The sequence below is a fragment of the Ascaphus truei genome, chromosome 4 (assembly GCF_040206685.1).
Source record: "Ascaphus truei isolate aAscTru1 chromosome 4, aAscTru1.hap1, whole genome shotgun sequence".
NCBI lineage: Eukaryota > Metazoa > Chordata > Amphibia > Anura > Ascaphidae > Ascaphus > Ascaphus truei.
In genome coordinates, this window is record NC_134486.1 from 290340482 (window position 1) to 290366003 (window position 25522).

General features: G+C 47.3%; 1 long non-coding RNA gene across 2 annotated transcripts in view; it reads left to right on the forward strand.

Annotated features, from left to right (window-relative positions):
• LOC142493509 (uncharacterized) overlaps positions 1-25522 on the forward strand; it is a 184842-nt gene that overhangs the window by 42459 nt on the left and 116861 nt on the right. Inside the window, exon 3 of one of the 2 annotated variants that reach the window (XR_012801125.1) lies at positions 18742-18941. The exons of the other annotated variant lie outside the window; for it this stretch is intronic. This is a non-coding gene — a long non-coding RNA (uncharacterized LOC142493509). Of the gene's footprint in view, positions 1-18741; positions 18942-25522 lie in introns of those variants that run through there. 2 annotated transcript variants of the gene reach the window in all.

Here is a 25522-nt window from a genome sequence, read left to right on the forward strand (position 1 = left end):
GGGTCTGGAGTTGTCGGTTCCCCCAAAAATGTACCCGGGAATCATGCCTGATTACCGGATACATGTAGGCACATTGTCCCGGCAATATCTCCCCTTGAAAACGCTAGCGCGACTCACCGCTAGGGTCCCCTGCTTCAGCATAGCCCAGAAAGGTAAATGGGGCATAGGGATGCAAAGTGTCCTTGTAACTATAAGGGGTTCCTAGGTTAAGGGGGATACCCAGTTAATGCCCAGGTAACCCAGAACCTGTATTGGGGTTCTTGGGTGCTCCAACCATATATAAGGTTCTGAGGGGACTCAGAGTCCAAACTAAGTCTAAAGACAGTGTGTGGGGAATAAAGGCTAGTAGAAAATAAATGGCAGCTTTCTATTGTATTCCCCATACCCAGAGACTTAGGACATACAGTATTCAGTATATTTTATTAACATTGTGTTTAATAGTGTATATACAGTTCTGCACTGTATATGAGCTGGGACTTTCAGAACCAATGTTCCGAACGGCTACTAGGGCTACGAAGTTGGTGCCCGTAAGTCTGCCAGACATCGGAGATGAAAGCCACCAGAGTATGCCAGGAGTGTGAAGACCATTTGAGTAACAGGGAAGGGCTCAAATACCCACGTCCTTGGATGAATGGAAGTCGTCCAGGCTACCATTTGCCCCACCAGACTTGGAGGAGCCTGACCCAGCGGGGGGCATATGAATAGCAAGGGACTGAGGTGGCAAACTTGCACATGTCCCGTGGCAAATTCAGTTTCCTCGCTTACCCGGCTTTCCAGACCGGCTTCACTCTGATTGGCTGTTGAGAAAGTTCCCACGCTCAGATTGGTGGTAGTATTTTGTGAATGAACTCCAAAATACTATAAGAAACCCCTAAGCCAATGAACGTTGAGATTTCTGGAGCAAGAAGACGGGCAGGCTTTTCAAAAGTGCTCTTCCGTGAATAGCAAGGCACCGGCTTCAGAAAAGTCTGCCCAGAAAAGTTTGTCCCACTTTTAGCGGCCAAGTTCTTAGAATTGAACATAGCGGTCGCGGTTGGGATTTCAAGACGATTTTTGTTCCAGGACGTTTGGAACTAACGTCAACGGTCAAGCAAAATCAAGTCCTCCGGAGAGAAGGGAACGGTGGCGTCTGGAACTTCATGCCGATTTGAGTTCCAGGACATTTTGGCTAAGTCCCGGTCAGGGTAAGCTTCTTATTTAGAGGTCCCTGCAACTAAGAAAGTCTAGTTTTGTCCCCCAGGCCCCCAGTAAGTGTGTCTTTTATTATGTAGTTTGTGTATATGCCTTTTCCTGCAAATACATTTCCAATTTATTTCAGTTTACCTGTTTTGCTCAATTAACGATCCTGGTAAAAAGGTGTAAATGCCTGGTCTCCTGTGACACCAGGGATTCTGGGTAATGACATGCAAATGAGCACAGTGTGTCACTCTTTACTTCTCATCCATTTTAACATGGAGCCCTATGAGCTTATGTCTGCCATATTACACAGCTTTTTAGCACTGCTTGGGTTTAAGAAGTGCGTAGCCAGTTAACCTACTCACAGACAGCAGTTTTTCAACTTTTTGGGTCTCATCAGTGCGAGGTTGTTTGCTGGCTATGCAACATAAAGCTGGTAAGTGAGTATATCCAGACATTAAAAAAAAGTTATGGTGGGTAAAAAAAAAAAAGGTGACAAAAAAAACCCTCCACAGTACAGTGTACAGCAAATAAAAAGCATTTTGAATAGTGTTTCTGTCATGTGTTACTTGTAGTTATGGGCAATGCATGACATACTGCACGGTGGATTCCTTTCACTGCCCGGGGGGGCGAGCAATGCCTTTCTCTGCAAAATGTTTAAGACCCCTCTCACAGTGAAGGTTAACGTTACAGAAAATATTCTAAATGCAATTGATTTATGCCGACTGAGATCTTCTTAACAAATAAGTTATTACAAAAAGGTAGTATTTAAAATTTTCTTTAAAAAAAAGCAAATGTAAAAATGAAACCTAGTGGGACTCTACTTGAGTGCAGGGGGGGTTCACTTTGGGACTAAACGCGGTTAACATGGAAAGGGAAAGATCCAGCAGTTGCCTCAGGACTGGCTGAAACATAACATATCCAGGAAACCTGTTTTGTTTTGTACTGTCAGTGGATGGCATTGACCTTCTATTTAAATGCAGCAATGGACATGCATTGACCACCTAGAGCTACTCATTAAAGCAGAAAATAGGAGTGCGGTTTATCTCCCACACATACTGAAATCCAGGGAGGGCTGCAGCAACCCTTGCAAACCACGACCAACCCCCATGACATATTATTTTTTTTTGGGGGGGGGGGATTTGTTTTTTAAAAGTAACTGACTGCAAAAATATATTACCAACATTCCTTTTCTGCTACAGTATGTAATAATAGCAGTATTGTGAATCAATCCCATCAGAACAAAGGGCTTGGATAACACAGATTTTTTAATATACTACCTGGAGTACCACTAAAGTTCTAACAGTCTCTAAGCTAATAAGACACCTGATAAAGGAATAAAGTCAAGTAATGATGTTTCACAGGTTTGTGTGACATGACATTCTAGAGAGAGAGAAAAAAGCAACACACTAGAATCAGTCTTTCCTCTTTTTTTTATTTCAGACTTATATTATTTCATTTTAATTTAACTTGCTTTCTTTTGTCCTCTTATTCCTAGCTGTGTTATTTATTTCAGAAATGTTGATTGAGAATGTTTGATATATTTTATATGGTTTTATTGTTTGTTAAAATGAAAGCCGCAAAACTTAAAAAAAAGAAAATAAATAATGCCAGACTTGCCAGAATAGTGAATTACCAGTAAGTGCAATATTTTTACCACTGCTTATATTCCTGTTAAAATGTACAATGCTATTGTCCTCAACATCATGTATTACTCTTAAAAACACTTTACCCATGAACTTATCATTATTTTTCTGTTATAATAACATGTACACCCCCTCCAGACTTCACAAACTCTATGGTTCATTTTCCTCTTATGCTGTAGAGGTTGTGGCTTGCCAGGCATAATATTCCATACATGGTGGTCAGGGCCGCCAACAGGGTGGGAGAGCCGGGATAAGTGTTCCGGGCCTGGTGGCTGGACAGAGCAGTTGGGCATGACCTCTCGTGGCTGCAGGGCCCTGGCTCTCCCCAAGATGTGGCCTCCCTACTCACTAAGGCTTCAATTATACAAGCTGGGCGTGTGCACGATCTAGTGATGTCATGAGGCTTCTTTCTCTCTGAGTTAGCTGACTTGTCCCTCTTCTGTATAGCGTTCATAATGTTCCCTTACAAGTGGACTCCTGGCAGGCTGTGGCTGGCATCTATCTCCTCAGGAATTAATATTACAATACTGTAGACTGGCCTCTGCTTCTGGGCAGACTGGGTTGAAATTAGCTACGGACCTTTCTGTAGGGACGATCTGGCAATGCTCCAAAATTCCCCTTTGGGGAACCTCTTGTGGGCATATGCTTCCTTGAATATGTATAACTGTATTCATCATGTCAATTTCTATGGATGCTATGTATGTAAGGTAGTTCCCTGACTAAAAAACAGGGACAGATAAATCCTTGCACATATACAGTATCTTATACACTGAAACCTATTGACATACTCCCAGGAGCCTAAGTTCTAGAACCTTTGGGCTAACTATATATTGCCCCATGGTGACATCACTGCTCACCACTAAGTCATGCTATACCATGTGATGGGAGAGGGGCGTTACTCTGGGTGAACCCACACAGATAACCCCTTAAGGCGTTTAACTCCTTAACTGACATAGTAGTTCCTAGGGAAGGCTACACGTGTATGATGACCCTGTAGAGGGCAGGCCTGAAAGAGTGACCACCTGGGGGATTAAAAGTAGGAAGTGTGTGGAGTGCAGGGTGGTAGCAACAACTAACCTAGCTGGCTGAGGCCAGGAATGGAAGTAGAACAGATATGCAGTGGTGGGGTATGAGCTGCCCCCATGATCAAGACCTTTAGCCCCATAACTATCATACTAAAATTGATTTCTTAATTTAAGAGCAGTCACCTTCTGCAGCTCAATCCAAAAATATTTACATATCTATAAATCATGTGCCGTCTGTCACTTATGACATCAATCCTAGGGTGCTATGGCAGCATGTTTATTTTGTAAGATAATGTGGAGCTTAGCTCTCTCTCTGTTCGCTGAGCATCAGATAACTAGTGAAAGCTTACAGCACCAATTGGTCTAATTCCCATCTGTTGCCATGGTAAATTCATTACACATGAAGGCCATGCAGCATGTTCTTTACCTCCTTCTAATAGCTTTATCCCAATAATGTACTCTGTACATACCGTACATTCATTCGTACTTTCTGCAATCAACCTGTGTTCTGGTCATGCAGACATTGGGGCCTCATGCACTAAGCTCCGATAGAAAAAATCGCCAGGGTTTTTAAATAGCCATTTTTTACAGCGTTGCTATCACAGTATACAGAAAGCCCCGAATACCAGTGATAGCAACATTTGCAAAAATGGCGAGTAGCCGGCGACGTGAAGATTGCCCCTCTGAAAATGGCTCACCTGGCGAGTTCTATCTGCTGCAAAGACAGAGAGAGAGAGACGCCTCTCCCTGCGCAAATCTCGGCCGAACATATATATTTTTGATTTACATTTGATTACTAGTGTATTGTAGCAGAGGGTCTCCGAAGCAGAACTGTGTTGTATCTCGGGAAGCGGGGTGTCCCCGGACCTCAAATCAACGCAGTTCTGCTCCGGAGACCCCCTGCTACAATACACTAGTAATAAAACCCTAATTAAAAATGTTACACATTCGTTACCAGCTCCTTTAATGTAATTTTTATTAATAGTGTGCGGGAGGGTCCCCTGAACTGAAGCGCTCCCCTGCTTTCCGAGTTGCAGGTCCTGGTATGGGGCATCGGGTGCCAGTATCGCCACCATTTTTAAATCATCCGCATCACGTGACCGGGGGATTTCAATAATGAAGGAGATACTGACACCCCATATCTAGGCCTATAACTCAAGAAGCTGGGGGTCCCGGAGGCTGAATCAATGCGGTTCAGCTCAGGAGACCCCCTGCTCCCGCACACTAAATAATAAAAATGACATTAAAGCGGATAGCCGCTAAGGCAATGAAGGGGTTAAGACACAATAGCTGCTTTATTGAGGGCAGAGGGAGGGAGTGAAGCAGGTACTTGGCACTTCATTCACCCCCTCTGCCCCCAATAAACATTACAATATGTACTAAACACCAATACACAACCCACCCACCCCTTGTGCCCCCACATAAAACCAGATTTTATATTTTTAGACACAGGATTGATACCAGAGGCCAGTGGGTGTCTGTGGGCCCCCAGGTGGTCCCCGTGGGCCCCAATGGGGTCCCGTGTGGTCCCTGTGGGTGTCTGGGTGTCCTCGGATGGGCCCCGTGGGTGTCCGTGGGTCTCAATGTTTTCCCCGCAGATGTCCGGGGGCTGCAACGGGATGTCCGGGTGGTCCTTGTTGGTGTCTGGGGGTCCTTGGGTGTTCCCCGTGGGTGTCTGGGGGCCCTCAAATGGTTTCCCATGGGTGACTGGGGCCTTCGGGTGCTCAGATGGGTGTCTGGGGGCCTTTGGGTACTCCTCACGGGTGTCTGGGGGCCCTCGGGTGATCCCCATGGGTGTTTCCCGTGGGTGTCCGGGGTCCTCAAGTGGTCCACGTGGGTGTCTGGGGGTCCTCGGATGGGCCCCGTGGGCCTCCAGGTGGTCCCCGCGGATGTCCGGGGGCCGCAACGGGGTGTCCGGGAGGTCCTTGCTGGTGTCTGGGGGTCCCTGGGTGTTCCCCATGGGTGTCTGAGGGCCCTCAAATGGTTTCCACATGTGTCCTGGGGCCTTCGGGTGCTCCCCATGGGTGTCTGGGGGCCCTCGGGTGGTCCCTGTGGGTATCCAGGGGTTCTCAGGTGATCCACGTGAGTCCCCGCTGGTCTGCGCTACCAATCCTGTATCAAAAAATAAAATTGGGCATACATTGCAATAAATACATCTCACGCCCCCCCCCCCGACCCCCAACACATGCAGTACAGTAATGGGAAAAATAACTGTTATCCATATATGGATAATAGCTCATTTGTCCATTAGTAAATCAAACATTAGCCAGGCAGCATAAATAAAGTAAATAAACCTTTCTACTTACCCCTGCCATTATGAAGGGCATCCTCGTCAGCATATTGCAGGGCCATGTCCTCCGTTGACAGAAATAATACATGAAATAAAACACTCCAATGGCTCCTAAGATGGTATGCGGCGGCGGGCCCCGGTAGAGGAGTCAGCAAGGCAGGGGAGGAGCGCTCTCTAGCAGTCTGAGCCGGAAGTCTTTCTTGCTTCCGGTGTCTGCTGCCACAGCTCCTCTGCCGGCTGCTCCTCTGATCATCTCCTCCCGCCAAAGGTAGGCATGGGAGAGAGAGCTGGGGGAAGAGAGAGCTGAGGTGGAGAGAGAGAGCTAATGGGAAAAGAGAGAGAGAGAGCTGGTGAGGGGGAACTGATGAGGGGGAGAGCTGGTGAGGAGGAGCTGATGAGGGGGGAGAGCTGTTGAGGGGGGGGCTGATGAGGATGAGGGGGTGTTGTTGTATCTTGTTGTATCTGTCTTAATGATCTGCATTTCCTGTATTGAGTCAGTTGCTCCTACCCTGAGAGGAGCTGAGTCTTACCAGGGACCTGGCAGGCTTGAGGCCCTCCCCCTGGGAGAGGCTGGTAGACTGTTCCCACTTCTCTGATAGGGGGTAGTGGAAGAGCTGGGCCTGCTTCCAGGGCCCTGACTGGGAGTGGAAAGCCAGGGTCATATCCTGAGGGAGAACTCCTGAGAAGTACTGCTGTGACTGTGTATGCTGTACAGTGTGCTGCAGAGGAAATAAAGTGTTCCTGATTATAAAGAAGCGGTTGTGAGACTGGAATCTCTCATCCCTGAGTGGGACTTTCTATTCCAGGGATTCCACCCCATATCCTGGGGCCTGCAATAGATGGAGGCACTGTCACTGTGAGTACGTACTGGGTATGTCCCCAGAAGCCTGTCCTGACCTTCCCCATAATACCATCAAGCGGGAGACTCAGGAGTCCTGTAAGCCAGCAGGTGCGCCACACTATTATGCCTTGTAACCAGAGTAGCATTTCCCCTAGGAAACCCTATTTGCGATTGGGTGGGGGGATACCCGTTACACCTATATCGCAAAACAAATATATGATCACCTGCGCTTCATCCATGTAAGGAGCATGCAGCTAGGCAAACAAATTGGCCATACAATAGTGAAAACCGGAAAGTGAATCCCTGCGCTTCTGCCTAATGGGTTAACAATATATGTGAAATAAATATATTTACAAGTAAACCCGGTTATAACGCGGTTTTCACGTGGCTCCCGTTTTTTTTTTTTTTTAAATAATTTAACTGTTCACTGCACACACTCTCACTGCACACACTGCACACACACTGCTCATTGCACACTGCACACACTCCCAGCACTCACTGCACACACTCCCAGCACTCACTGCACACAATCCCAGCACTCACTGCACACACTCCCAGCACACACTCTACACTGCACACATTCTACACTGCACAAACTGCACACACTCTACACTGCACGCACACACTCCCACTGCACGCACACAGTCCCACTGCACACTCCCACTCCCACTGCACGCACACTCCCACTGCACGCACACTCCCACTGCACACACTCCCACTGCACACTGCACACACCAGACACTCCCAGCACACACACTCACTGCACACACTCTCACTGCACACACTCTCACTGCACACACTCTCACTGCACACTGCTCACAGCACACTCTCACTGCACACTGCTCACAGCACACTCACAGCACACAGCTCTCACAGCACTCAGCTCTCACAATACATTCACGTCAGCAGCCCACCCCTCCCCTCACATGTCAGCAGCCCACCCCCCCTCACATGTCAGCAGCCCACCCCCCCCTCACATGTCAGCAGCCCACCCCCCCCTCACATGTCAGCAGCCCACCCCCCCCTCACATGTCAGCAGCCCACCCCCCCCTCAAATGTCAGCAGCCCACCCCCCCTCACATGTCAGCAGCCCACCCCCCTCACATGTCAGCAGCCCACCCCCCTCACATGTCAGCAGCCCACCCCCCCTCACATGTCAGCAGCCCACCCCCCCTCACATGTCAGCAGCCCACCACCCCCTCACATGTCAGCAGCCCACCCCCCCTCACATGTCAGCAGCCCACCCCCCCTCACATGTCAGCAGCCCACCACCCCCTCACATGTCAGCAGCCCACCCCCCACCAGCCCGTTTTTCACACACACCCCCCACAAGCCCGTTTTTCTCACACACACACACACACACACACACACACACACACACACACACACACACACACACACACACACACACCTCCCCTACCTTAAATCAGCTCAGCACATCCTCTCTCCCCGGTACTAAGCCTAAGCCCCGCCCCCTCATGCTCTGACCTCTCCGGAGAATAAAAAAAAACACGGCTGCCGGGGGCTGGGAGGGGAGAGGGAGGGGGCGGAGAGGGAGGGGGCGGAGAGGGAGGGGGCGGAGAGGGAGGGGGCGGGGAGGGAGGGGGCGGAGTGGGAGGGGGCAGGGAGGGGGCGGAGAGGGAGGGGGCGGAGAGGGAGAGGGAGGGGGCGGAGAGGGAGGGGGCGGAGAGGGAGGGGGCGGAGAGGGAGTGGGGGCGGGGAGGGAGAGGGCGGGGAGGGAGAGGGCGGGGAGGGGGAGGGAGGGGGCGGGGAAGGAGAGGGAGGGGGCTGGGAGGGAGGGGAGAGGGAGGGGGGCTGGGAACGGGAGAGGGAGGGGGCTGGGAGGGAGGGAGGAGGGATGAATCGCCGCCGTTTTTTAAACTTTTTTAAATTAATTTATTTATTTCATTAACTGGCGCCCGGCCAGAGTCATCGCGGGCCCCACAGAGAGGCCAGACGGGCCGCACAGAGAGGCCACATGTTGTGCAGGCCTCTTCCTTCCCTCCTCACTCCCTCCCTCCCGAACAGGCGCGCGGCGGCCATTTTCTTTTTTTAAATTAGTGCGACCCCGTTACTAACGCGGTGGTCTCGGGGTGGACCCCTAGGATCGCGCTATAACGGGGTTTACCTGTATATACAGGATGTGCAAATCTATGAGATAAAGGAGACTTTTAGTTACATCCTTTGATCAAATAATAGTGTAGAAAGGTGGCGGTCACTGCAGAAACGGAGCTCAGTCAGGATACAATAAAATCGGCTTTATTTCACGGTGCTGCACATTACAGAGAGACCATCTCTGACGCGTTTCGTCTCGTAGCAGAGACTTTATCAAAGAGTACAATCTCTCAACATAGCAGGGTATCTAAATAGGCCGCCCTTGATCATCATTGGTTAGAACGCTAATGAGCCACAGTAGTGGGTGGTAACCTTGATTACACTATGAAAAACCATGAATGAACCGGGCAGTATACAATAGAACACCTGCATTGGATGGAATTAACACACATGCAGAAAATTAAAACAAAAAACCACTAATAACATATTAAAAACAAAGAAAACAGAAGTAACATGTAGCATCCGTATGAGTAATTGTATAAACATATCACATCATGTAATGGAGGCAATACCCTTGCGGAAGAATATAGATGCTAAGGACATTTAAATAATGCATTATAATATGCCTCTTATTTGAAAGATAAACAATGTACCAACAATCTCAAAGAATGAAATATACACATCCCAAATACATGAGACTATATACAAATTGCATTAAGTCCATATAGGTACATATGTGAAAAAAAGGGGGGTTGGTGTGTGTGAGTGTGGGTTATAGACCAATGTACTTTATCGAATACACACTCCCAACACTCCCCACATGATCAACCCTGGAGGAAGTGTTTTAACTCCCAATCCAGGTTGATGCCATGTGGATGGAGAGTGTTGAGAGTGTATATCCAATACATCTCCTGTTTGTTTAGATCATTTTCTCTGTTGCCTCCTCTGGCATGGGTAGGTATGTGTTCAATTGCTGAAAATGTGAAATTATTAATACCACCATTAGGGCATAGGGCAAAATGCCTTGCCACTGGATGGTCAAGATTCTTCTTTTTTATCAGGCGTACATGTTCAGCTATCCTGACTTTGAGGGGCCTGGTAGTACGCCCCACATATTGATGTCCGCAACCGCAGTGCAGAACGTATATAACGTAGCAGATATTGCAATTTAGAAAATTTTTGATAAAATACTTTCTAATCCTGGTGTTGTATGTAATGTATTTGGTTGGACGACCAAGATTCACTTATCGTAAAGCGAATACTTTAGCGTTTCATCTATCCCCCAGTATGTTCGATACTAGATCCAAATTTCCTAAGGTTAAAAGTATACCAACTGGTTTTTTCAAATGTGGGAAATGCTCCATGTGCCAGTATGCACGTCCAACCAAATACATTACATACAACACCAGGATTAGAAAGTATTTTATCAAAAATTTTCTAAATTGCAATATCTGCTACGTTATATACGTTCTGCACTGCGGTTGCGGACATCAATATGTGGGGCGTACTACCAGGCCCCTCAAAGTCAGGATAGCTGAACATGTACGCCTGATAAAAAAGAAGAATCTTGACCATCCAGTGGCAAGGCATTTTGCCCTATGCCCTAATGGTGGTATTAATAATTTCACATTTTCAGCAATTGAACACATACCTACCCATGCCAGAGGTGGCAACAGAGAAAATGTTCTAAACAAACAGGAGATGTATTGGATATACACTCTCAACACTCTCCATCCACATGGCATCAACCTGGATTGGGAGTTAAAACACTTCCTCCAGGGTTGATCATGTGGGGAGTGTTGGGAGTGTGTATTCGATAAAGTACATCGGTCTATAACCCACACTCACACACACCAACCCCCCTTTTTTTCACATATGTACCTATATGGACTTAATGCAATTTGTATATAGTCTCATGTATTTGGGATGTGTATATTTCATTCTTTGAGATTGTTGGTACATTGTTTATCTTTCAAATAAGAGGCATATTATAATGCATTATTTAAATGTCCTTAGCATCTATATTCCTCCGCAAGGGTATTGCCTCCATTACATGATGTGATATGTTTATACAATTACTCATAATGTTACTTCTGTTTTCTTTGTTTTTAATATGTTATTAGTGGTTTTTTGTTTTAATTTTCTGCATGTGTGTTAATTCCATCCAATGCAGGTGTTCTATTGTATACTGCCCGGTTCATTCATGGTTTTTCATAGTGTAATCAAGGTTACCACCCACTACTGTGGCTCATTAGCGTTCTAACCAATGATGATCAAGGGCGGCCTATTTAGATACCCTGCTATGTTGAGAGATTGTACTCTTTGATAAAGTCTCTGCTACGAGACGAAACGCGTCAGAGATGGTCTCTCTGTAATGTGCAGCACCGTGAAATAAAGCTGATTTTATTGTATCCTGACTGAGCTCCGTTTCTGCAGTGACCGCCACCTTTCTACACTACTATTTCTACCTATCCGGCTGGAGCACGCTGGCAATCCTGTTGCATGGGATTCTACGATCCCTCCAGCGTCTGACGTCAGTTCCCGAGCGTCAGCAGTGCCGGAGCGCACGGCCTGCTGGGACCTGCCTGGAGCTGCAGGGGGAGAACGCCATACACCGCACGGAGCACCCGTGGAGCGGTGAGAGGCGAAGAGGACGTACGCAGACGGTGGGCTCCTGTCCCTGAGAGGCTGCTAGACGACATCCACCCTGTGAGATATTCGTGAAGCGGGGACAGCGAGGAGAGACGAGCGGCGAGGTGACCAGGTCGGTAAGGGCAGCAGATATAGACTGCCGTGAGTTCATGAGAGAGGCTCCCATCAGGGCTTCTTCTCCTGCCTCTATCTATATTCTGCTAATCGGCCCCCCCACCGTGGCTTCATAGCAACTATACCTCCCCTCCCCCCCCCCCTTCTGGACTTTATCCATTTATTCCTTTATCTGCAACAGCATTGCCTACATTTCTACATATAGAGGCTGCATACCTTCAACACAAATAAGAATTTGCACCAGTTAGAGCGCAGGACTCTTGGGTTTACTCTCCACCTTTTCTATTTGATCAAATAATACCCAAGCCTGCCACCAAACGCCAAGGTAAGTCTCATAGGCAGGTCCCTACACTGACTGCAACTAGTGTTATGTGAAAATGCCCCAAATGGGGTTAAAATGTCCAAGCATGTGCTTATATCTAGTGCAGTTAAAAACTGGTGGGGGCCCACTATTAAGGTGTAAATATAATTGCCTAATTGCCTGCAAGTGCATATATAAGCAACTTGTGAGAGACTAACCCCTCCCTTTTCTAGGTATTTTCTCAGTATGGTCCCTGGATTAACCACCACTCACTTCATATGTAAGTGTTCTCACTGGTATCAACCAGTTTTAACGGAGTCACGTATCGTGATGTCACATGACCCACGACGTCATTTCACTCTTCAGACCAGGTAACGGGGGAGTGGGGGAGAGAGCCGGCAGGGGGGCGCAAGTCAAAAAGTTTGCGCTACCCTGATCTAAGGAACCAGGCTATCACATGCCTTTGTATGTCCATAACCCTCTAGACTGCTGATGAGAGCTTCTTCAGACAGGTAACGTTCCAAACAAGTTTCCTCAATACAGAGATTCATTGCATTTTAGGGTTGCAATGCAGAGCATGCCTTTCACGTGATTCCCACTTGATGTGCGTGCATGTCTTCAGTGTTCCTATTGGAGCAATGTGTTGGTAATTAATTGCAGCTTTCTTCTTGTTCTCACATATTGACAGCAGCATACGACCAGGGATTTGCTGCTTCAAACAATGAAAGCAAATGCATATTAATTCATAAGCCCATCCAACAGCAGCTCCCAACCACGATAAACCATCACATTCTGTACCCCCAATGTAATACTGGAGAAGTGTAAAGACACTTAAAAAGTGCAGTGGTACTGTATTGTGCCTGCTTTATTTATTATCAAAATGTTCTACGCCTTGGGGTAATGCTCTGACATTTATTTTAGAGAGATTTATACAATATGCTACAAAACTAAAGGAGAGAGATCCATAATAAAATAAATGCCAATTTGCTAGAGAAAGAAATTTGACCTGTAAATGTCTAAATAAAACAAAGAGTAGTGGTAATCTTGGTTCGTAAAGAAAAATGTACGGGTGCTCTTGACTCCCTAGTACAATCACTATAATATACAGTGACGAGGAAAAGTTTGTGAACCCTTTAGGATTTTCACATACTGTATTTCAAACCTAAAATGTAATTAGATCCTAATAATAGATAAAGACAACCTGTTCAAACAAATTACACAAAAACATCATAACTTTTCAACATTTATTTATCCACAAATGATTTAACATTCAATATCCATGTGTGAATAAGTATGTGAACCTTTAGATTCAGTAGCTGGTGGCACCTCCTTGAGCAGCAATGACTTCAACTAAGCGTTTTCTATAACTGCTGGTCAGTCTCTCACATCGGTTCAGAGAATGTTGGCACATTTCTCCTTACAGAACTGCTTAAAATTTGTGACATTTGAGGGCTTCATTGTGTGGACAGCTCGCTTCAGGTCCTGCCACAACATTTCAATGGGGTTTAGGTCTGGACTTTGACTAGCCCATTCTAAAATGCGGAATTTTTTCTTCTGCAGCCATTCTTTTGTAGATCTGCTTATATAGTTACGTAGTAGATGAAAAAAGACATGCGTCCGTCAAGTTCAACCTGTGCTAAATTTAGACAACAGATACTTTATCCTATATCTATACTTACTTATTGATCCTGAGGAAGGCAAACAAAAAACCCCAGTGACATATCATCCAATGAAATGTCATAAGGGGAAAAATTAATTCCTTCCTGACTCCAAGAATTGGCAATCGGATTACTCCCTGGATCAACAACCTTCCCATGTATGCCCAGGACATACTTGAAAACGAGAGTTAACTCTCAATGTATTACTTCCTGGTAAAATATTTTATAAATAAATAATAAATAAATAAATAAATAAATAATGTTTACTTATTTGGTATATCCCTGTTTACCTTTCCTTTCTAAAAATATGTCCAACCTTTTTTTCAAAACAAATCTATTGTATCTGCCATCACAGTCTCCATGGGTAATGAATTCCACATTTTAACTACCCTTACTGTAAAGAACCCTTTCCTTTGTTGCTGGTGAAATCTCCTTTCCTCCAAGTGATGACCGGAGTCCTTAGTACTGCCCTTGGGCTGAATAGTTCTTTTGAAAGCTCCTTGTACTGTCCCCGAATATATTTGTATATAGTTATCATATCCCTCTCTTAGGCTGCGGCCCCGCTGCCGCTGAGCTCGCTCATGCTTGGAGAGCAGTGATGTCACCAGCTCTCCAAGCATGAGCGATCGCTGTCCTGCAACATTTATAGAGCAGGAGTGGAGGGGGCGTGGCTATTACGGGAGGGGATGTGTCATTGGCTGTATAGGGGCTGTCTGTTTTTCTGTGTATCTCTCTCTCTCTCTCTCTATATATATATATATATATATATATATATCCAGTGGTCGACAAATCACCAAAAAATCTACTCGCCCAACAAAAAAATCTACTCGCCACCTAGTACCAAACGTGTGCTGCTTGGGCCAATATTTACTCGCCCGGGGGTTAAATCCACTCGCCCGGGGCGAGCAAATGTATAGGTTTGTCGAACACTGTATATATCTATATATATATCTCCCCCCCTTCCCTCATCACTCTCCCCCCATCGCACTCTCTCTCTCCCCCATTGCTCTCTCTCCCCCCATCGCGCTCTCTCTCTCCCCCATTGCACTCTCTCTCCACCCCATTGCTCTCTCTCCCCCCAATGCTCTCTCTCTCTCTCCCCCCCCATTGCACTCTCTCTCCCCCCATTGCTCTCTCTCCCCCCCGCCCCATTGCTCTCTCTCTCCCGGCCCCCTCTCTCTCCCGGCCATCCCCGCTCTCTCCCCCCTTGCTTTCTCTCCCCTCTCACCCTTCCCCTCTCTCTCCCTTCTCCCCCCCTCTCTCCCTTCTCTCCCCCCTCTCTCTTTCTCTCTCCCCCCTCTCTCTTTCTCTCCCCCCCTCTCTCCCCCCTCTCTCTTTCTCTCTCCCCCTCTCTCCCCCTCTCTCTTTCTCCCTTCTCCCCCCCTCTCTCTCCCTTCTCCCCCCTCTCTCTTTCTCTCTCCCTTTTCCCCCCTCTCTCTCCCTTCTCCCCCCTCTCTCTTTCTCTCTCCCTTCTCCCCCTCTCTCTCCCTTCTCCACCCCTCTCTCTCCCTTCTCCCCTCCTCTCTCTTCTCCCCCCTCTCTCTCTTCTCCCCCTCTCTTCTCCCCCCTCTCTCTCTTCTCCCCCTCTCTTCTCCCCCCTCTCTCTCTTCTCCCCCCTCTCTCTCCCCCTCCCTCCTTTCTTCTCTCCCTCTCTCTCTCTCTCTCTCTCTCCCCCACTCTCTCTCTCCCTTCTCCCCCTCTCTCTCCCTTCTCCCCCCCCCCCACACACCAGTCCTTTCTCCCCCCAAACACACCAGTCCATTCCCCCCCCCACACACCAGTCTGCCCCCTCCCACCCCAGTCCGTTTGCCCCCCCACCACACCCCAGTCTGTTTGCCCCCCCCACCCCACCCCAGTCCGTTTGCCCCCCCCACCCCACCAGTTCGTTTGCCCCCAGCAGCAGTAGTAGTAGTCCGTTTGCCCCCAGCAGCAGTAGTAGTAGTATGTTTGCCCCCACCACCCCCCAGCAGCAGTAGTAGTCCGTTTGCCCCACCACCCCCCAGCAGCAGTAGTAGTAGTCAGTTTGCCCCCACCCAGGGTGACCATATGTCCCGGTTTTGCTGGGACAGTCCCGTTTTTTTCGGTCCTGTCCCGGATTTTCTCATTGTCCCCGTTTTTTAGTTGTGTTTGCGGTGCTCGGGGGCAGCGGAGGCAGTGAGGAGGAGGATGCGGCAGCCCGGCCGGTGAGTATTTTCAGATGCCAGGGGGTTGGGTTTCTTACTTGAATATGTCGGGCCGCTGGGGATTGGTGGAGGATGCCGGGGGCGGGGCTTTGGCTCTTCCCTGTTTTCCCCCCCATCTGCCCCCCCCCTTTCTCCCCCCGAGCCTGCTCACAGCTGCTCGCGGCACTTCCTGTGCCTGCTGCTAGTGAGCGCGTGGCCCAGACTCTTCCCGCTCCTCTACAGGTGGCTGCGCAGTGTCCCCCCTTCTGCCCCGGGTCCCCGTGGCTAGCCGCCTGCCCGGGGTGATAGTAGGTAGGTGTGGGGGTGTGCCTGCCAGGGGGGGGAGGAGGTTGTACCTTTGCCTCTTGTTCGGTCCCTTCCCCTGTCCCCTTGGTGCGTGAGATGAGCGCGGGGGCTGGCAGTGGTGATGCACTGCTGGATGGCGGGTGGTGGGTGCAGGGGGAGGCGGGAGCAGCCTGCTCGGATCGCCGGCCTTGCCCCCCCCCCGCCCCCAGTCACTTACATCCATCGCTGCATCTCTTGCTCCACTTTGTGTGTGTGTATATATCTGTGTGTGTGTATATATCTGTGTGTGTATATATCTGTGTGTGTGTGTATATCTGTGTGTGTGTGTATTTCTGTGTGTGTGTGTGTATATCTCTGTGTGTGTATATCTGTGTGTGTGTATATGTGTGTACAGGGGAATCCGGCCGCGTGACTGACTGGCCGGTGTGGTCGGGCCGCCACGGAGCCTCCGGAGCAACGGAGCGCTTCTCCCACATGCTGCAACACTTCCCCCTGCCTCACCGCACTCTCTACCTCCCGCCGAGTGTCCGCGCTCCCTGCAGCACCCGCGCTAGTCACAACCTCCCGGCTGCATCGGAGGTAGGTGGGATGGCCAAGGGGAACCCAGAGGGAAACCTGGCCACATTTACTTGAATTTATTCAAGCTGCCTATGAACTCCTCCCTTAGTTAACCAATTGTTCATTAATATGAAGGTTGTGGCTTCCTACTTCCTCCTATCTTTAGGATCATTTCCTTGCTGCACGACCCAATTTTGCTTCAGCTTCAGCTCATGGATGGATGACCTGACATTCTCCTGTAGAATCTTCTGATACAATGCAGAATTCATGGTTGTGTCAATGATGGCAAGCTGTCCTGGTCCTGAGGCAGAAAAGCATCCCCAAACCATCACACTCCCACCACCATGCTTGACGATTGGGATGAGGTTCTTCTGTTTGAACACAGTGTTTGGTTTTCACCAAATATAAAATTTCTCATTGAGGCCAAATGTTCTACCTTTGACTTGTCTGTCCAGAGAACATTGTTCCAGAAGTGTTGTGGATCATCTATGTTCTCTTTCGTGAACTTCAGAGAGGCAGTAATGTTCTTTTTAGAGAGCAGTGGTTTCGTCCTGGCTATCCTTCTATGAACACCATTTATGTTTGGTCTTTTTCTGATAGTTGAGTCATGAACACACATACTGTACTAGTTAAGGCAAGAGTGGACTGCAGATCCTTGGAAGTTACTCTGGGGTTCTTTGTGACTTCCTGGGTGATTTGCTGGTTTGGTCTTGGCATTGACATTGGTAGGATGCCCACTCCTGGGTAAAGTGACTGCGGTCTTGAACTTTCTCCATTTGTAAACTATATGTTTTACAGTGGATTTGTGGATCCCCAAATCCTTAGAAATAGTTTTGTAACCATATGTATATGTATGTATATATATATATAAAACAAAAAATAGGAAAGCGCGGGCTCCATAGCGTAACTGAATTAAAAAAGGTTTAATGGTGGACAAGATAAAAATGCAACTCACAAGGGTCGCTCGGGCATGTGCATGAGATAGGACACATAGGAGGTGCATAAGTTGTTGAGGCCACAGTCGCCGACAGGGACTAAGCCCTCACGGAACTTCCCCTGATGAAGTTGCATCACTACTACGCGATAAAACGCGAAGGGTGTCTGTTGCAGGGTACATGCAACCACACGCAGGTTTTCTTGATAAGACTTATTTATTGAGCCTTAAAATATACAGCACACAAAAACAAAACAGCTTATTGTCAGCATACAAAAACAAAATAGCTTCTCTTCAGCATAGAAAAACAAGACAGCTTATTTTCAGCATGCAGGACACAGACAGTTCATCAAACATGTACTTTGAAAACAGACCTTGTAGGCGTAATCTTACTTCAGCATTTCACTCCTGTCTCTTGACCAGCTAGCCCCCATGTGTGTCTAGTCTGGTGTTTTTAAAGCCCCTTGATGAGGCAGCTGGGATCAGACTAATTAAGCAGCCCTCTCAACTGAAACTTAACCTCGTCACTGCTGCACTGCAAACCTAAACATAGGTATATGGTTGGTGACGTTTATTCACCCTGTCACAGTGTCCATCCGCCTGAGGTCGACATTGCAAGAAGCTTTTTCTATTACTACTACAAGCCAGGAGCGGTGGAACTGAGGAATCCGCAGCATCTATTCCGGGGGTAGATTTACGTAGCGCTGGTGTCGACGCGCACCCGGAGACGTATATACGTCATTAGCAGTTCCGTGAGGGCTTAGTCCGTGACCGTGGCCTCAACAACTTATACAGCTCGTGAGTGTCCTTTCTCATGCGCATGTGCTACAGACCCCTGTGAGTTGCATTTTTATCTTGTCCACCATTTAACCTTTTTAAATTGAGTTACGCTATGGAGCCCGCTCTTTAATGAGAATGGCGTTTTCTTGTGTTTCTGATGGCCTAGGTGCATGATGAGTTAACTTTTGTCTCTTACAGACATGCTTCAATGTAGTAATTTTATTCTCTGATATATTTTTACAGTGCAGAAATGTGCCAGACTCTCAACTATGGCAATGCTGATAGTATACTCAGGACTGCGCGCAGTACAAATTGATCACAGAATAGCAACTATTGACCAGGCAGTTCATCTTAACCGATGATGGGAGTCCTCTGGTTGTTGATGACATGAGCGGTATCCTGAGTGCTATAAAATGCTGAAATATATCCGAAACCAAGCACCCAATAGATTATATTTACTCATAACAACTGGTGTTGGTGTTATTCATGTCTCCACTCGTGGCTGAGATCGACAATCCGAATCAATCTCTTGAACAAGTAATTTTCTTGTCAGAACACGCCCTTTATATTTTTGTTTTCTAGATGGCTAAAGGATGTGGTTGATTCTGAGACAAGCTGCTTGGAGTCTCTGGCGTTTTTACCAGTCTACTTGTTTTGTTATTATTTTAATTTGGCATACATTCCCTTTTGTGGTTTCCCTCCCCCCAATCCCCACCCCACCGCATTTCCTATGGTTGGTGTTTGTTTTGTGGCTGTTCTATTTTTTTGTTGGTTTGTGTTGTCTGTTTTAGTTATTTTTTTAAATTAGTTTATTTAGTTTAGTAACATCTATCTTATTCTATATTATATTATGTTTGCCTAGTTTTTAACTACAATATATATTTTTATTTTTTAGTTATATTCATCCAGCCATAGACTAATATTTATGTACTTGTTACGCCGATGCTCGCCACAAACCGGGACCGGACCGCGGGGCTGAGGTGGGGTTATATAATCACCGACCTGAGTCCACGCAGACTGATCCGGAGTGCGCAGTTCGTAGTCGTACATCGCAGGGTCAGGATTGGAGAAGGCAGCATCGTCGTTAATGAAGCAGGAGTTCGGCAACAGGAAATCAGGAGTGCCCCGCTTCAGCTTAGGAGCGTGAGCGCGGGGGTGGCTTCTGCGCGAGGAGCGGCCTCGGCCCATGACGCCGATCTCAGCAGGAGGAGACAGCAGGCTGGCCGAAGTTCACCGCAGGGCAGCGTCGGGAAGAACCAACGCTTCAGCGCAGAAGTCCAAGGCAGGCCACTGCAAGAGGATCGCAGCAGGCCGCAGGAAAGGAAGGGTAGCCACTGCTAGGAGGGAATGCAGCAGTTACCAGTGCTGGCATCAACGCTTCAGCACAGACGTCCCGGGTAGGCCACTGCAGGAGAATAGCAGCAGGCCAGTGCTGGCATCAACGCTTCAGCACAGACGTCCAGGGCAGGCCACTGCAAGGAGATAGCAGCAGGCCGCAGGAAAGGAAGGGTAGCCACTGCTAGGAGGGAATGCAGCAGTTACCAGTGCTGGCATCAACGCTTCAGCACAGACGTCCCGGGTAGGCCACTGCAAGGAGATAGCAGCAGGCCAGTGCTGGCAACAACGCTTCAGCACAGACGTCCAGGACCAGGCCTCTGGATACTCAGGAACTTGGAAGGTAAGAACGCTAGGAGAGAGGCCTGGGGTGGTTTGTGGCAGAGACAGTAACATAGAGGTAGGAATAGTTATGCTCGGCGCTGGTTCAGAGCCAACGCCTAGAATATAAAGGGCGGAGATCCAATCACAGGAGGAGGGTGTGTGAGAATTCCTCCAATGAAAGAGCACAGGGCAGAAGCTGCAATGAGAGGCAGCACCTGTGCCATAGATTGCCAGAGGAAGCTTGCAACTGCACAGGTCTGCACGGCAATAGTCAAAGCCAGTAGTGGATTCCTTACAGTACTGGGTTTCATATCTCTTCTTTTGGCGCTGTAATTTATCCTTTTGTATATATATATATATATATATATATAAATATATATATATATCAAATAAAACAGAATAGCCGTGTTAGTCTAGTTGCGATAGTGCAGAATAAATGAGTTCTTTAGTATTAGGTGATACCTTTTTTATTTGGACTAACAATTTATATCACAGGACAAGCTTTCGAGAGTTCTCCTCTCTTCCTCAGGTCGGCTATACTGATTAACAAAGGAATCTATGGCTGAAACAGTGTTTGGGAGAGCAGGGGGGAGAGCAGGGGGGAAAAAACAACAAAAAAACAACAGAGATGTACTGTAGATAAGGTAGGGCGATAAAGTGAAGACATGGAAGGGTAATAAAACTGACAAGGAACAGCATGGAGGGGGAAGGGGATGCTGGGTGGGGGGAGGTGTGTATAAGAAGAGAGGCAAGCAGGATAATTACAAACAATTGTGATAGTGTGTGAGACCAAAACAAAAGGACTTAATACAGATATGGGGTTTCTCGCACACTATCACAATTGTTTCTAATTATCCTGCTTGCCTCTCTTCTTATCCACACCTCCCCCCCCCCAGCATCCCCTTCCCTTCCATGCTGTTCCTTGTCACAGTTTTATTACCCTTCCATGTCTTCAAACACTTTCTCACCCTACCTTATCTACAGTACATCTCTGTTGTTTTTTTTGTTTTGTTGTTTTTTCCCTCCTGCTCTCCCAAACACTGTTTTAGTCATAGATTCCCTTGTTAATCTGTATTGCCGACCTGAGGAAGAGAGGAGAACTCTTGAAAGCCTGTCCTATGACATACAGACGAAACCACAAGTATTCTAAAGCTTGCCTTAAACTAGCCCGGTTACATTCTGGGTATGTGCTGGGTGTAACCTGGCTAGTTTAAGGCAAGTTTAAGGCATTTCTGCATTGACTAACGACCCATAGGATTAACACAGCAGGGGTCCCTGGCAGTCCCATTCAGTTTGAATGGGACTGCCAGGGACCCCCGCTGTTAATCTGACGGGCCATTAATCAATGCAGAAATGCTGGGTCTAGTTTAAGGCAAGTTTAAGGCATGTATCCAGCATGTACCTGTGTGTACCGGGCTCTTTTTGGCGATTGCCACTGGTTTGTGTTAGAATATTCGCAGTCTCTGCTGTAAATTGTTAGTCCAAATAAAAAAGGTATCACCTAATACTGAAGAACCCTTTGTCACGGTAGCTTACAGGGTTATAATATACACCAAAATAACTGGGTTGAATTGAATGCAACTGTGATATGATAAAGAAAGTTTATTCCTTCAGGGAAGGTAAACACACAATATTGAACAAATAACACACAGAATATATAAATTTACGTGGGAATGGGGCAATGAAGTAATCAGGATTCAGATTAGCAATTCATCAAGGCATAAGGTATCATTCAGATGTAGTCACGAACAACATTGGGCATAGAGCTGACAATCAGTTATATAGGATTTGGGCTCTATCTCTAACATTGGGTCTCAGATATTGGTTGACAATTATCTGCACCCAATTACCTTTTGCCAGCTAACGTGGGAAGCACTTTGGTACCTGCCCCCAGGTAGCTGGCACATGCGCACAATCCCTTAGTTAGGCTCCCATTTTCCTAACCCCACTCAAAAGAGTTGGCGTCACTAAGTCTGCCAGATGGGGTTCTGGGTCGGGAAAAACGGACTAAAGGTGTGAATTATGACACTTTACGTGAAAGGCCATGTCCTGCTTTCTGTCCACCCTGTATATATAAACCGGGGGGATGGGCCTTTGATCAGTGGCCTTTGTGTAGACACGCTGTTGCCCCCTGACCATTAACATACCGTATGGGTCAGCAGCTTTCACGGGCTTTCTACTAGGCATAAAATACAGTACATTTACATTTTATATAAATCAAAATATTCAGTTCGGTTGGGCCGAGCGGGCTAAAACTTGCCAGACCCTCATGCCAGAGTGGACTCTACATGGTGGCCAAGTTTCAGCTCGCTGGTACCCACCGAACCAGAGATACAATAATACATTTTAAAACGACATGTTTTAGAAATTGCATTTCTCCGCCTTTGAAGTCAATAGCAGAACCACACTTTAAACAGTTACCCATACTCCGTTCGGTTGATCGGAGAGGCTGGAAATTGCCATGCAATCATGCTTGAGCAGTGACTCCATGGTGGCCAAATCCCAGCCCTCTAGTCCTTACGGAACCGGAGATATGGCTTTTATATTTTCGCAGTTTTACACTTAGGGTTTTAAAGCTGTGCGGCTTTCCTCCGCCATTGCGGTCAATGGGGTGACCCTCGTGGTGGCCGCGACCCTTTCCCGTGGCCATTGCCCGTCGGACCTGTTGGGGTTGAGTAAGGGGGTCCCCCCTGAGCTATGGGCAAAAAGAATTAGATCGCTATCTGCCCTAGGACCGGAGATACAATTTTAATATGGATGAACTTGGCCGTGACCAAGTTCCCACGCCAATTTAGTGATCAAAAGCTCTTTTTTTTAAATTGTATCCGCTTTCGGGGATTGCGGTTTGGCCGGCACCCAACTCGTTCTTGGAGGTCGGACTTGAGGAATCCTCATTGAAAGACATTACTCCATTCATTTCAATGGAGGAGTTCCGCTCGTCCGTTCGTCCTCTCGGGCGCCACCTGCTGGTCTTTTCTGATATCAGGCTAAAACCATGGAAATCTCCATAAACTTGCATGGAGCTCCAATGGCGACCTATGGGACGGCTGCAAATGGGGATTGAAAAGGCGGGAATGGGAACAAAGGGCCATAAACATGTTAATACAATTCACCCTTTCCCTCCCGACCTGATCCCAGTGTATGTGTTGGGTGCACACACTGTAAGGGGAGAAATACATGTAACCAGGGGAAAACACATTTTGCACTGAGGCAGGGGAATAAAAACACAAATAAACATAACAGTTAACCCCTCGCCTCCCATACGATGGTGGGGGTTTCCAGCTGGGGGGTAACCCCTTTATTACCGGGCCAACCCCCCTCCATCACTACACCCTTAGTGCATAATATCATTACTGTTCTCTGTATGTACTGCCTGTTGTAACACGTAGCTCACCACAAACGAGGCGTGACGCGGGGCTGAGGTAGGGATTGATACAGAACGCCGACCACAACCGCGAGGGCGCGTCTAGAGTGTAGGATGGTCTTGCAAGCCAGGTCAGGGTTATAGAGGACAGCTTAAACGTGATACTTGCCGGGTCTAAGAGAGGAGAGGAGCGGATCGTTGGGGTACATAGCCGGAGTCAGGATTGGAGAGAGCAGAGTCGTTGTAAAGCCAAAGCCAGGGTCAGTGCAGGGGAGAGCAGAGTCATCGTATTCCAAAGCCATGGTCGGTGCAGAAGAGAGCAGAGTCGTCGAAATCCAAAGCCAGGGTCAGGTGCAGGATAGTATCGCAAAGTCCAAGGTAAAGTCAGGGTCAGGCAGCAAGGTAGAAGCAGACAGACAGGATGCAGTGAGGTTCAGCATCACAAACAGAAGTTATTCTCCGCAATGAAGGAGAGTTCAGACAAGGTATTTAAAGGTCCTCCCACCAATGGGAGACGTTCAGGAAGAAGAAGGGCTGCTGGATCGTGCAGGTGCGCCCTATTACACAGCCAATTGAGGTAGAGGTGGAAGATGGAACTGTATCACCAGCAATGGACCACTGAATTTGGTCTGCATGGATTTACTGTCATTAGAGCCGGACAGAAAGAATACCAGTAATATCCTAGTACTCACGGACCACTTCATTCCCGGCAAAGGATTAATGATCTACTACTGTCGCCAAGATGTTGTGGGACAGTACTTCATCCATTATGGATTGCCAGTTAGGATACATTCTGATCACGGGCAAGATTTTGAAAGCCGACTTATCAAGGAACTACTATGCCTCTTTGGAATAAAACAATTCACAAACAATGTCCTACCACCTGCAGGGAGATCCCCAACCTGAGACATTTAATAGGACCCAATTGAATATGATGTGCACCCTAAATACTCAACGGCAGGAACGATGGAGTCAGCATGTGCATCACCTGGTACATGCGTATAATTGCACCCAGAATGACTCACCATACTATTTGATGTTTGGACGGGGATCCAGACTACCAATCGATCTGTGTTTTGTGTTGGCGGCAGATGGCACATTCCCCACCACATACATGCAATATGTACAGAGGCTCAAGGAACAGTTGCAAAAGGTGTACCAAAAACAGAAAAATAAAGCACAATCCCATAAACCAATATGCAAATCAAGTGCTGGTGAAAATGCAATAATAAAGGACAATTGACCCATAAACGATAGTATTCATACACCAGGTGCTGCCAGATTCTCTTTGCATGAGGCTTACCACACACCAGACTGTGATTTCAATCTGTGACGACATGGAGAAAACTGCAGCAGAGGAGTAGTCATGTATCTGGTCTGCATTTATAATCAGCAAGTAGAGGTAGTGGAGCAAAGGAGCACAGCACAGAGTCCATCCATACGAAGAAAATAAATTGAGGGCAACACCATATAAAAAGTATAAGGTGGTTTAATCAAAGTACAGTGATGAAGAGAGGACTAACGCACCAATGCGTTTCATCCAGTTAAATTTCTCAATTGCATTTATAATCACACAGTTATTGTCACAAACTGATTGTCATTTGTGGCAAGAGGTGTACCGATTGGACACTACTGCTGCCGATATGAGTAATCAGGGAAACAAAGGCCATTATGGCAAAAGAGTGCCGTGACAGAGTAATCATCCGAAATTTGCGCTTATCAGGTAAACACAAAATAGCGAATCCATGGAAACCAGAGCTTTATATGGTAGTAGAAAAACTAAAGGGACTACCGATATATTGAGTAAAGCCTGAAAAGGGAAGTGGATAAGAGAAGAACCCGCATAGGAATAATTTCCTGCAAATTGGTACGATGCCCTGAAAAGGAAGATATTCCAGGAGTAGTCATTCATCCTAGGAGAAGTGGTCAGTTAAACAGAGGGCAGGATCCTGGGGGTAGTCCACCAGGCCCAGGCATGCAGGACAGTGAAGACGAGTCTGA